We start from the raw sequence: 15383 nt of genomic DNA, 5'->3' as shown, positions 1-15383 counted from the left end.
TTTTTTTTTTTTTTTTTTTTTGTAAGCAAGATAATTTTATTAAGATGGAATATTTACAAGAAATAAAGAGATATTATATTTAAAATTGTATCAAAAGTAAAGTCAAATTGCATCAAGAGATATTATAAGAAAATAAAAGAGCTTGTTAAGTTAACGAGTATTTGAGCTTTGATTCTGTTTAAAGAAAATTATCATAAAAAATAATAAAAATTTGAGAGTATTAATTTTTAAATAACTAACATTGTATAAAGAAAAATATTAGTTACATTGGAAATATCAATTATGTAATACCCAATATAATTTACTTACAATTAGAAATACTTTCATGTTAATATTTTAGGACAGTTTAACATGCGATATGTTTTAATCGTTATATTTTTAATTAATATCAAAATACACTATATCACGAATGTAATATAAATTTGGACCAAAAAAATTTAATATATTATTAATTATTTCAAACTACTTTCAGTAATATTAAACATAATATGAATTCAAATTTAAAAAATAATATTTAAAAAATAATATCATAACATAATTTCTTGTAACTATTAAAAACAAGGTGCGTTGTAAACAAATCTAATTGTACAAAAATGGTAGGGAAGAAAAGAAAATGACTGGACAACCCTTTTTGAAGGAAAGTCTGATTAGGGATGGCTTGGAATTCCATCTCAATCTCTACACTTTTTCTTGGAAAGTTACTTGGGGCATTGAGTTGGAATCCACCTCATCTCTACACTTTTGTGATGGAAAATATCTACTCATCGCTTCAGAATATCCCAACTACTGAGAAACAGTCAACAATAATTGGCCCTTGTTTTTGTTATGCAGCCAACCCATATGGCCGCTTGTATTTGGCGGCATCAAGATCCAAGGGATATTCACTAGCTTTTCTTAGCTTTTAAGGGGCACCTTTAATTAGTAGGGGCTACATTCTCAATAATTATATTGAAGGATCGCTTTCACGGTGGGAAAACAATCCCCTCCTTTGCACTTCTCACTGGATCCTTTCAGTGAGGGGTAAATGTGCTGATTTGGCACTTTTGATAAAATTGTATTTACTATATATACATGTTATTTGTACATTATTTCTATATACTAATTAATTTATTCATATGGGATCCAGAGACCATGTCTTCGTCCAGAGGATCCCAGGTAATTTGACTTAGTGGCTCCATATACAGAGAAGATTGAAATTTCAGTTTCCCAAAAGTAAAAAATCATTTCCCTCCAAAAGTATGTTATATATTTGTTTCTTCAACATCAAATTAGAAAGTCACTTTCAAAATCAAATATTTCTCAAATCCAAGCCAAAAAAAAGTTGATAGCTATTGTTTCAAACAAGCAAAAATAGAGCAACATTTCGGCAAAATACATAAATAATCGGAAAATAAGCATAGCAAAGAAGATTTTTCGGCAAAGTTGCATGTTTAAATTAATTTTTATCTATTTTTATATTGCAAAACTAATTCCACCTATTACTGATATCTTGTTTTTAACTTGTTGGTAGAGCCTATTTTGTTAGGCTTTTTTTTTTTTTTTGGCTGAATATTTAATGTTTTTTCTTATACCTGCATCATTATCTCATTTATTTCATTTTATTATTTGTAATATTTTTTAGCTTTAAATTTTGTTTGCATTGAAAATAGACTCAAATTACTCCAAAAAATTAGACATGGATTTATACTAGTTGCGCCTCTATTTTTTTTGTATGTGTGTTATTTAATTATGTATTTGTCAAAGAATTTCACAAGGAGAATAATAAGAAATGGTGATATTGAAATTTTCATGGGTCATTAGGCAGGAGGTTTTAAGTTTCCAAACGCTGCCCAATTTGCAGGCTACCAGTTGAGAGAGTTTTGGAGATTAAGGTCAATAATTAACCTGATAAGTGAAAGATTGATGCATCATAGCAACCATCATAAGTTCTTTTTTTTTTTCTTTCTCTTTTCCTCTAACGAAAAACATAATTAGTATACAATTATATTGTATATAATGTTGTCTTTTTGTTTGTGTTAATTGATTACAATATTGTAAGCTAATGTTTTTTATATTTGTATCAGTTTTTAATGGCATTTCCTTTTGAATTTTTACTATTTCAAATGAATAATGGCATTTTCTTTTAATGTCAGTTTATGAATTAATTTATTTCTTCCAAATCTTTGCACCTATACAAAAATATATATTTTATGAATAACATCATTAATTTAACGTAATATGTTTCAAACTTAAATTATAAGTAACATCTTAGCTTACTTGTAACATGTATCATATATTATTTTTATGTGACTTGTATCAATAAAAACGTGAATTAAATTCAATATCAAACAAATATATTTTAGAATGACATAACAATGTAAAACATGTTAAATTTATAGATTAATTTCTTTCTTCCCAACCTTTGCACCTACACAAATAAACATATTCTACGAATAACATCAGAAATTAAACATAATATGTTTCAAACCTAAATTATATGTAACATTTTAACTTATTTATAGCATGCATTATATATATTATTTTTATGTGACTTGTATCAATAAAAATATTAATTAAATTGAAGATCAAACCAATATGTTTTAGAATGATATAACAATGTAAAACATATTAAATTTATGAATTAATTTTTTTTTCTTTCAAATTTTTGCACTTACACAAACAAACATATTTTACAAATAACATCATTAATTTAACATAATATATTTCAAACCTAAATTATATGTAACAACTCAACTTATTTGTAACATGTATCATATATTATTTTTATGCGACTTGTATCGATAAAAACTGGAATTAAATTCAACATCAAACAAATATGTTTTAGAATGACACAACAACGTAAAACAGGTTAAGTTTATGGATTAATTTCTTTTTTCTAAATTTTTGTACCTACACAAATAAACATATTTGACGAATAATAGCAGGAATTAAACGTAATATGTTTCAAACCTAAATTATATCTAACATCTTAACTTACTGGTAACATGTATCATATATTATTTTTATGTAATTTGTATCAGTAAAAACATGAATTGAATTCAACATCAAACAAATATCTTTTAGAATGACATAATAACGTAAAATATGTTAAGTTTATTGATTAATTTCTTTCTTCCAAATCTTTGCACCTACGCAAATAAACATATTTTATGAGTAACGTCATTAATTTAACATAATATGTTTCAAACCTAAAATATATGTAGCATCTTAACTTACTTGTAACATGTATCATATATAATTTTTATGTGACTTGTATCAATAAAAATATAAATTAAATTCAACATTAAACAAATATGTTTTAAAATGACATAGAATCCATAAATTTAACAAGTCACATAAATTTTACATTGTTATGTCATTCTAAAACATATTTGTTTGATATTAAATTTAATTTATATTTTTATTGATACAATTCACATAAAAATAATATATGATACATGTTATAAGTAAGTTAAGATATTACATATAATTTAGGTTTGAAACATATTTACGTTTAATTCCTGATGTTATTTGTAAAATATGTTTATTTGTGTAAGTGCAAATATTTGGAAGAAAGAAATTAATCCACACACTCATAAAAAATACTCGAATTCTATTATTCAACCCAGAAAGAAAATATTACTTTGTATATTGAAACTATTTAAAAATTTGTTTATAATTTGCTTTCAATTTATATATATATCTATACTATTATTAAATGTGTAAAGTGTTTTAGTATTTCAGTATTTATTTATTAATATAAAAAAATATTTATTAATTGATATAAAAAGTGTTTTTATAAAAGGAGTTTCTATAAAAACTCTAATATAAAAAGTGTTTTTATAAAAAGAGTTTCAATAAAACTCTAACACAAATTACCTAATAAAATTTCAGTTACCTATTTTATTTTCTATAAAACTCTATCACATATAACCTATATATATATATATATATATATATATATATATATATATATATATTAGACCAGGCTTGTGGCATGCATATTTTTTCTTTTCTCTTTATAATTGGTCTCGTAAGTTTTTTCTTTACTTTTTCTTTTTATAAACATTATTATTATGTTATTATTATTTTTTTCTCTTTCTAATTGATATTTATGTTTAGAAGTAGTTGATTTGTTTTATTTTTATTTTCTCTTTCTAATTGATGTTTAGAAGTGGTTGATTTTTTTTCTTCATTTTTTTATTTTATTATTTTTGGTTCATTCTTAATTTATTATTATATTGAGTCATTACTGTTTTTTTTTTCTTTTTCAGAAGTATCATTCTTCTTATTTCTTTAGTTTTTATTTTTATTTTACTCTTTGTAATTATACTTTGGATGGTTCAAAATTTGTTATTCTTAATTTGTTGTATTGAGAAGGTTGGATTGTTAATTTATTTCTTTACTTTTTCTTTTTAGAAGCATTATTATTATTTTTTTCTTTTGTTTTATTATTATTTTTCTCTTTCTAATTGGTGTTTAGAAGTAGATGAATTGTTTTATTTTATGTTTCTCTTTCTAATTATTATTGTTTTTTTTTCTTTTTCAGAAGTATCATTCTTATTTTTTCTTTAGTTTTTATTTTTATTTTACTCTTTGTAATTATACTTTGGATGGTTCAAATTTTGTAATTCTGAAGTTGTTGTATTGAGAAGGTTGGATTCTTAATTTTTTTTCTTTACTTTTTCTTTTTAGAAACATTATTATTATTTTTTCTATTGTTTTATTTTTATTTTTCTCTTTCTAATTGACATTTAGAAGTACATGAATTGTTTTATTTTATTTTTCTCTTTCTAATTATTTTTGTTTTTTTTTTTTTTTTTCCAGAAGTATCATTCTTCTTTTTTCTTTAGTTTTTATTTTTACTTTACTCTTTGTAATTATGCTTTGGATGGTTCAAAATTTGTTATTCTTAATTTGTTGTATTGAGAAGGTTGAATTGTTAATTTTTTTCTTTACTTTTTTTTTTTAGAAGCATTTTTATTATTATTTTTTCTTTTATTTTATTTTTATTTTTATTTTTCTCTTTCTAATTGATGTTTAGAAGTAGATGAATTGTTTTATTTTATTTTTCTCTTTCTAATTGATGTTTAGAAGTGGATGATTTGGTAACTTTACTTTGGTTTGTGACAGTGATAATTAATTATTATTATTTTTATTTTTTAATACAAATTTCTATAATGAAAATAAAATAATTTCTATAAAATTTACCACAAATTAGCAATTTTATTTTCTATAAAACTCTATCACATTATCTATTTATTATGAGTTTTATAATAAAAGAAAATCTAATTAGACAAGGATATATTTAAAGAAAATAGAGTAATGTAATACCCCTAGTTTTCAAAAGGATAAAATGAGAATTTAATTTTGATTTTAATTGCATTTTTTTTAATTAAGTGTGAGTTGTTTGTTTTAAATATTTAAATTAATTGTTTTTGTGTTTTAAATTAATTGTTTTTGTGTTTTAAATTAATTGTTTATTTTAATTGTTTATTTGTGTTAAGGTAATTGTTTTATTATTATTATTTTTTTTAATTGTTTATTTGTTTTAAATTTAGTTGTTGAATTATCTGATTAATTGGTGTTAACTGTCGTGTGTTAAATTATGTTTGTATGACTTATTTAGTTTAGGGTTTTAATTTATGAAATTAGATTAGCCGACAGATGGTTAGACTGGATTAGGATTAAGGTTGTCCATAGGTCTATATATATATAGAACATTATAGGTCGGCAAGGGTTTTTTTGGTGAGACATCTTTTTCACATAGTAGAAAATAGAGAAACAGAGAGGTGAAGGGAAATATGAAGGGAAATTGGGAGAGGTTTCCAGCCATGGATTGAAGTTCATGTCAAGGAGGAAGGTAGGGTTACTGTGGGATAGAACTGAGCAGTATGAAGGTTGCCGGTAGTCGTACGTTCGTCGAAAACTCCATAGACGGCGTTGTAAGGTTTCAAACCGAAACCTAAAAGCAAGTTTCATTCTCTCTTTCCTGTAAACTTGTGTTCTATGCATTTTTTTTAGTCTCCAGGGACTAATTCAACTTTTAAAATTAATGGTTGACGCATAATGTATCAGACTGTAATCTGTTTATGGTTTAAAACACTTAAATTGGTTCTTGTATAAAACTATGTTGATTAGGGTTTTAAACTTCTGTAAATTAATTCGTAAGGAATCCAAGGAGTTTCTAGGATGGTTTGGACTATAATTTAACACTGGAAACTTAAAAACAGAAATTTGATACCAGATTATCAGACTGTAAATTTTGTTGTGTCTAAAAAACTGAAACCTGTTTCTTGCATAAACTATGTTGTGTTTGGTTTTGATTTTTGTCAATTGGTTTACACTTGAATATAAGGGGTTCCTAGGGCTATTTAGACTCTGATTGAACCATGAAACTTTAAAAAAATTCAGAACTGAAGGTTAGAGTTCACCGGTAGCAGAGAGGAAGATCAGAGGAGGAGGGAGGAGGCTCTCAGGGAGAGAGCCGGCTCCCTAATGAAGGGAGCCGGCTCCCATGGAGAGAGAGCCGGCTCTAGGTGCTTTAGATACGACTCCCATTATGGGGGAGCTGCCTCTCTTGAAGGAAAACACCTACTGGTGTTTTCGAGTGACTTTCTGACTTAAGGGGGCCAAAGGAAATTTCTGGAAAATGAAGGGGAGTTCTAAATAATTAGAATTAACCTATAAGCCTCTAAAAATAATTAATATATAATAGTGTAATAATCTTTGGAGGATTCATGAAATATAAACTTTGTATTAACATGCTGTGGAAGAGAGTTTAATTTGCTAGTTTATGTTAGCGAACTTAAACGGACTGCTAAGGAATTATGTGTGAGATGGTGTATCAATTATATATACAACTTAATGAAGGCCGGAAAGGTTGGTCTAGGATCTGGTTATAGATAGCTTGAGCTTTAAATCCTAAGTCACATGCTATCAGAAGTTGAGGAGGTGTTACGTGCCGGTTGTGCTTTAACCATTTAAAATGGACTAATATGAAACACCATTAGGGTTTTATTTACGGTGCGGATTGGACTTCTGCATGTCATAATATCATGCACAGGTTTAAAGATGGAGGATTAAATAGACGTCGTATGATGTAGTTACTAATTTACACGCCGTCAAGGATTAAGGAGAAGTTAGTTACTAACCTTTGTTATAGTAATGAACTAGTATGGAAAAGGATGGTTTGGGAATGCTAGCATAATGTGCTCAGGTTTTACTTCTGACAATCATTATACCGTGCTATGGATGTTAATTGATGAACTATTTCAATTGTTGTTTATCAACTGTATGGATGTGAATAATATAAATTGTTTATCAGTACTTTAACAGTTTATTTGGAGGATTTATGATTCTAATCATATACTGGATGCATGATAGGATCTTAAAAATATCTGATTTCTATTATGCTGGTTTCTGGATATATTTGATGTTCTAATGAATGTGCATCATTTGTGAATCATTTACATTATATGTACCGGTATGGGACGGTGACATATCAGGGATGGATTAGATCAAAAAGTTAAGTCCTACCCTTTTTATACATACGGAATGGATTAACTAAAATAATTAACTCCTACATGGATACATGTCCTGTCAATTAAAACAGTTGAATGACATAACGGATGTCTGTTTTATCTTTCTGCATTAGGAATGAATTTATATATATATACTTATGGTACCGTGATACGAGTTTGAGTCTCCTGATCATGGTTAGGGTGCGTATATCGCAAAGGTTGGGTAGCTGGATATAGCCGATGTTCCCTGGTAGGTCTAGGTACTTGGCTGCTGGAAAGCGTGTTATTATGTCACCTTCTACCCAAGTTGAATTATGTTATAGGCTAGTGAGCATCCTATAGTGTGTCTATATATATATATGGACTATTTTAGTTATTGCCGAGCTATATAGGATGTATTTGCGTATCGGGTTTATGTACGGATTGTAGTAGGATGGAACTTGCATGTGGGCCTGACCCACCTTTATTTTTCAGGTGTTCGTGAGTACCAGGCTTAGGGTTTGATCATGGTGATGCAGATACAGTCACTCACTCTTCCGACTACATAGGATTTTCTTTCTTATTTTGGTTTTAGATTTTAATTCTATAAATGTTTTACCAGTTGGAATTATTAGGGGTCCACTAGATGGATTCCCGAGTTGTACAGATTTGAAGGATTTAAATGTTATTAATTTTATTATTTTAAGTTGAGGATTTTTATTTTAGAATTCTTTCAGCGTTTTGTTATTTTAATCTTAATTCAATTTTTATTCCTGCTTGTTTACATATTAATTGTCTGATATCCCTCGGATCTGTACTCGGACTTGATCACCCGTGGCTTTAGAATCGAAGGGTATCACATATGACATGTATTTACCTATTTATTATGAATATATTTAAAGAAAATAAGATAATTTATATAAACCTCCATCACAAATTATCTATTTTATTTTCTTTAAAACTTTATAACATATGACTTGTATTTATCTATTTATTATGATTTTTTTAATAAAATAAAATCTAATTAGACAAGGATAAATTTAAAGAAAATAAAATAATTTTTTAAAAGGGTTTCCATAAAATTCTTAAAACAAATTACCTATTTATCTATTTATTATGAGTGTTTTAATAAAAGAAAATCTAATTTGTTAATATAAAAAATATTTATTAATTGATATTAAAAATAAAATAAAACCCTATTTTTTATAAAACCCTAATACTAATATAAAAAATATTTATTAATTGATATAAAAAATAATATAATTTCTCTAATACTCTACCACAAATTAACTTTTATTATAAATTTTTTAATAAAAGGAAATCTAAATAGACTAGGATATATTTAAAGAAATAAAATAATTTGTATAAAACTGTACCACAAATTAGCTATTTTATTTCCAATAAACTCTATCACATTATACAATGATATATTTAAAGAGTTTGTATAAAACTCTAACACAAATTATCTATTTATTATTTGTTTTTTAATGAAAGAAAATCTAATTAGACAAGAAATAATAATATAAAAAATATTTATTATTTAATATGCAAAATTAAATAATTTTACTAAAACTCTAACACAAATTACCTTTTATTATGAGTTTTTAATAAAAGAAAATCTAACTAGTAAATAATTATTAATATAAAAAATATTTATTAATTGATATAAAAATAGTTTCAATAAAACTCTATCACATTTTACCTATTTATCTATTTATTATGAGTTTTTTTAGTAAAAGAAAATCTAATTAGACAAAAATATATTTAAAGAAAATACAAAAATTTCTATAAATTATGCATAAATTATTTTCTATAAAACTCTATGACATTATCTATTTATTACGAGTTTTTTAATAAAATAAAATCTACTTAAACAAGAACATATTTAAAAAATAATAATAATTTATATAAAACTCTACTAAAAATTAGGTATGTTATTTTCTATAAAACTTTATCACATATAACCTGTATTTACATATTTCTTATGGATATATTTAAAGAAAAAATAATAATTTTTACAAAAGTTCACCTCAAATTATCTATTTTATTTTCTTTAAAACTCTATCATATGTAACCTGTGTTTATTTAATTATTAAGAGTTTTTTTATAAAAAAAAAATCTAATCAAACAATATATATTTTAAAAAAATAAAATAATTTTTAACAAGTTTCCAAAAAACTCTAACACAAATTCCCTATTTATCCATCTATTATGATTTTTTTAATAAAAGAAAATCTAATTAGACAAGCATAGTAAATATAAAAAATATTTATGAAATAACCTATTTATTATGAACACATTTAAAGAAAATAAACTAATTTCTATAAACTCTACTACAAATTACCTATTTTATTTTCTTTAAAACTTTATCACATATAACATGTATTTATGTACTTATTATGAGTTTTTTAATAAAAGAAAATATAATTTGACAAGGATATATTTAAAAAAAAATAAAATAATTTTTTAAAATAATTTCTATAAAACTCTAACACAAATTACCTATTTATCTTTTTATTATTAGTTTTTTAATAAAAGAAAATCTAATTAGACAATAATTATTTATATAAAAAATATTTATAAATTGATAAAAAAAATAAAATAATTTCTCTAAAACTGTACCTCAAATTACCTTTTATTATGAGTTTTTTAATAAAATAAAATACAAAGATATATTTAAATAAAATAAAATAATTTTTATAAAACTCAAACACAAATTAGTTATTTTATTTTCAATAAAACTATACCACATTAGATAAGGATGTGTTTAAAGAGTTTTTATAAAACTATAACACAAATTACCTATTTATCTATTTATTATGTGTTTTTAATGAAATGAATTCTAATTAGATAATAATTATTAATATAAAAAATATTTATTAATTGATATAAAAAATTAAATAATTTTTCTAAAACTTTACCACAAATTACCTTTTATTATGACTTTTTTAATAAAGGGAAATCTAATTAGACAAGAATTATTAATATAATAATAGTCTATAAAACTCTACCACAAATTAACTATTTTATTTTCTTTTAGTATTTCAGTATTTATTTATTAATATAAAAGAATTAAAATAAAAGAGTTTCAAATCATTATTAAAACAACTAAAAAATAGGTAAAATAGGTAATTGTTTAGTAAAATAATTTATCAAATAATAAAATAAGTTACAAAATATTAATAATGTGCATCGCACGTGCCTTTTCCTAGTATATATATATATATAAAGGCTAAGTTATACAAAAACATCTCTTACTCTCAATTGTATTGAAGCTATTTCAAAATATTATTTTTTCATTTATATTATTACTATTTATATATCAATTATTATATTAATGTAATTTTACATTGCTAAATATATTATTTTGTGACTAATAATAAATAAAATGATATAACTTCAACTTACAGTGGAATTGAAGTTATAAAATGAAGAATATCAAGTAAATAATATAACTTCATTATGCCTCCTTTATTGTTTTTTTCTACTCTTGTGCCACTGGTAGAAATTAGTTGTTTTTTTATTATTATTATATACATACATACATACATACATACATATATATATATATATATATATATATATACAAACAATATAGTGAAAACAAGATGTGGCCATTCAGATTTCAAGTTTCTCAAATGTATAATACCCTACTAAAAGAATTTGTGAATCTTTCTCTTCACAACTTTTGACAAGATTTAGATTGGAAATATATAACAGTGGGGGTAGAAGAAAAAAGATGAACTAGAGCAAAATGATGGTGGGGGGTAGAAGAAGAAAGACGAACCAAAGCAAAATGATGGAGAAGAAGAAGAAATCAAAAGGTTTTTATGAAAAAGGTAAAGGTGAAGTATGACGGATTTTTCTGAAAAAGTAAAGTATAATGTAATAAAATAATTTTGTATATGATATATTATATAACATATAAGTATATATTATATGGAGTATTTGTACATGCGGTAAAAGAAATTGTATGTCAGTAACTTTGTTACTTAAGTGGCTGACTAGGCGTTGAGATGGCATTTAGTTGTGGTTGACTAGGCGTTGAGATGGCATTTAGTTGGCGACAAGGCAAGTGAGATGATGTGGATTTGATCTGACCAGTTGGATCGTCACTGGACAGACTCCATTGAGAGGTGCACTAGAGCTAATTTTTGTCCTTCACGGTGATTGCGGGTTATAGGGTAACGAAATCGTATCTGTATAGATGTAATATAATAAAATTAATTATTTTTAACTCGCACATATAACCCAAAACATTCATACTTATTTTTTTTATAGCATAATTTGATAAAGATGATATTTTAGTGAATTTTAATTATTTTCGTTGAATTTTTAAAGAACATTTTACATGAGTAGTAATTTATTTATAAATTGTAATTCAGTGCCTTTACCAAAAAAATAAAAATTAGTAATTATATATTTTTAGTATTAATAGATTTAAGAATGAGATAACGTGTTAGAAGAAAAAATATAAATACACCTTGCATGGGTCTCGTGGATTAGTCGAGGCAAAGCCCGGACACCCTGATTATCAGAAATATATATATATATATACTATTATTAAATGTGCAAAGTGTTTTAGTGTTTCAGTATTTTAGTATATATTTATTTACATAAGAAAATATTTATTAATTGATATAAAAATAGTTTTTGTAAAAATAGTTTCTGTAAGACTTTAAAAATTACCTAATAAAATCAATCACATTCTACATAAAACTCTTATTTTTAGTTATTTTTTATGGATAATTATAGTTTCTATAAAACTCTCAAAATTATATAATAAAATTAATCACATTCTATATAAAACGCTTATTTTTAGTTATTTTTTATAGATAATTATCACAATATAACCTGCTCGGCCCAATTATGATTATGTCATTATCAGAAAAGGACACATGTCATCATCTTATTCATCCAAGAAGCCTATAAATAGATGCATGGAAGAAGGAGGAAGGGGTACAGAAATTGCGAATTCTAAAAATCCAGAATTTCAGAGTAAAATACAGAAGCTCTGCCAAAGAGTTTCAGTATTTCAGTATTTATTTATTTATATAAAAAATATTTATTAATTGAGTTGAATTTCAGAGTAAAATACAAAAGCACTGTCAAGAGTTTTCAGTATTTATTTATTTATATAAAAAAATATTTATTAATTGATATAAAAAGAGTTTTTATCTATATTATTATTAGATGTGTAAAGAGTTTCATTTTTTATTTATATAAAAAAATATTTATTAAATGATATGAAAAGAGTTTTTACTAAAACAAAAAAAAAAAAAAAAAAAACAAAATTATAAAACAGAAAAATCTACATAATAAAATTTAAATTAACCTATTTATCTATTTATTATTATCCATTTTTAATAAAAGAAAATCTAATTAGACAAGATTTATTAAGATAAAAAATATTTATTAATTGATATATAAAATAAAATAATTTTATAAAACTCTACCAGCTTTTATTATGAGTATCTTAATAAAATTAAAACTAATTAGACAAGTATATATTTAAAGAAAATAAAATAATTTTAATAAAACTCTATTACAAATTACCTATTTTATTATCAATAAAACGCTATCAACAAAAAAATATTTAAATAATTTGTATAAAACTCTAACACAAATTACCAATTTATCATGAGTTTTTTTAATAAAAGGAAACCTAATTAGACAGGTATTATTAATATAAAAAATTATTTATTAACTGATACAAAATGAGATTTTTTAAAGAGTTTTTAAAACACAAATTACTTATTTATCTATTTATTTTTTAGTTTTTTTACTAAAGGTAAATATAATTAGAAAAAAATTATTAAAATAAAAAATATTTATTAATTAATATAAAAAGAGTTTTTAAAAGAGTTTATATTAAACTTTAACACAAATTACCTATTTATTTATTTATTACAAGTTTTTTAATAAAATAAAATCTAATTTACCTAATAAAACCAATCACACTCTATATAAAACTCTTATTTTTAGTTTTTTTTTTATGGATAATTATTGTTTTTATAAAAATCCAAAAATTACGTAATAAAATCAATCATATTCTATATAAAACTCTTACTTTTAGTTTTTTTTTATGAATAATTATAGTTTTTATAAAAATCTAAAAATTACCTAATAAAATCAATCATATCCTATATAAAACTCTTATTTTTTGTTATTTTTTATGAATAATTATCACAATATAACCGGCCCGGCCCAGTTATGATTATGTCATTATCAGAAAAGGACACATGTCATTATCCTATTCATCGAAGAAGCCTATAAATAGAGGCATGAAGGAAGGAGGAAGTGGTACAGAAATTGAGAATTCTAGAAATTTAGAATTCCAGAATAAAATACAGAACTTCTGCGAAAAAGTTTCAGTATTTATTTATTTATATAAAAAAATATTTATTAATTGATATAAAAAGAGTTGATTTCCAGAGTAAAATTGATATAAAAAGAGTTCTTATCTATACTATTATTAGATGTGTAAAGCGTTTCAATATTTATTTATTTATGTAAAAAAATATTTATTAAATAATATGATAAAACACTAAAATCTACATAATAATAAAAAATATTTATTAATTGATATATAAAAGAAAATAATTTTTATATAACTCTACTATGAGTTTCTTAATAAAATTAAATCTAATTAGACAAGTATATATTTAAAAAAATAATAATAATTTATATAAAACTCTATTATAAATTGCCAATTTTATTTTCCATAAAACTCTATCAACAGTGTTTCTATAAAACTCTAACACAAATTATCTGTTTATCTATTTATTATGAATTTTTTTAATAAAAAGAAACCTAATTAAACAAATATTATTAATATAAAAAATTATTTATTAACTGATACAAAAAGACGTTCTGAAAGAGTTTTTAAAAAATTCTAACACAAATTACCTATTTATCTATTTATTATTAGTTTTTTAATGAATCTAAATGTAATTAGACAATAATTATTAAAATAAAAAATATTTATTAATTGATATAAAAGAGTTTATATTAAACTCTAACACAAACTACCTATTTATTTATTATAAATTTTTTAATAAAATAAAATCTAAGTAGACAAAAATTATTAATATAAAAAATATCTTTAAGTGATATAAAAAATAAAATAATCTTTCTAAAATTCTACCACAAATTACCTTTTATTATGAGTTTTTTTTTTTTTAATAAAAGCTAATCTAATTAGATAGGAATTATTAAAATATAAAAATATTTATTAATTCATGTAAAAAGAGTTTTAAAATATTTTCTATAATACTTTAACACGTATTACAAATTAGAATTTTTTAATAAAAGAAAATCTAATTTTTAGAGTGAAATACAGAAGATCTACCAAAGTGTTTCAGTATTTATTTAATTATATAATAAAATATTTATTAATTAATATAAAAAAAGATTTTATCGATACTACTATTAAATGTACAAAGAGTTTCAGTATTTAAGTATCTGTTTATAAAAAAATATATTTATTAATTGATATGAAAAGTATTTAAAAAAAAAAAAAATCTATCAAACTCCAAAATCTATCTAATAAAATTTAAATTAACCTATTTATCTATTTATTATTATGAATTTTTTAATAAAAGAAAATTGAATTAGACAAGAATTATTAATATAAAAAATACTTATTAATTGATATATAAAATAAAATAATTTTTCTAAAACTCCACTACAAATGAACTTTTATTATGAGTTTCTTAATAAAATTAAATTTAATTAGACAATGATATATTTAAATAAAATAAAATATTAAATGTGCAAAGAGTTTCAGTATTTATTTATTTATATAAAAAATATTTATTAACTGGTATGAAAAGAATTTTTATAAAAAAAATAAATAAATAAAAGAAAAAAAAAACTGTATAAAACTCTAAAATTTGCCTA

The sequence above is a fragment of the Cornus florida genome, unplaced genomic scaffold (genome assembly GCF_030987335.1).
Source record: "Cornus florida cultivar Cherokee Brave unplaced genomic scaffold, ASM3098733v1 CherokeeBrave_3.0.0_Hap2_Chr11, whole genome shotgun sequence".
Lineage (NCBI taxonomy): Eukaryota > Viridiplantae > Streptophyta > Magnoliopsida > Cornales > Cornaceae > Cornus > Cornus florida.
Note: the sequence above shows the minus strand (reverse complement) of the source record.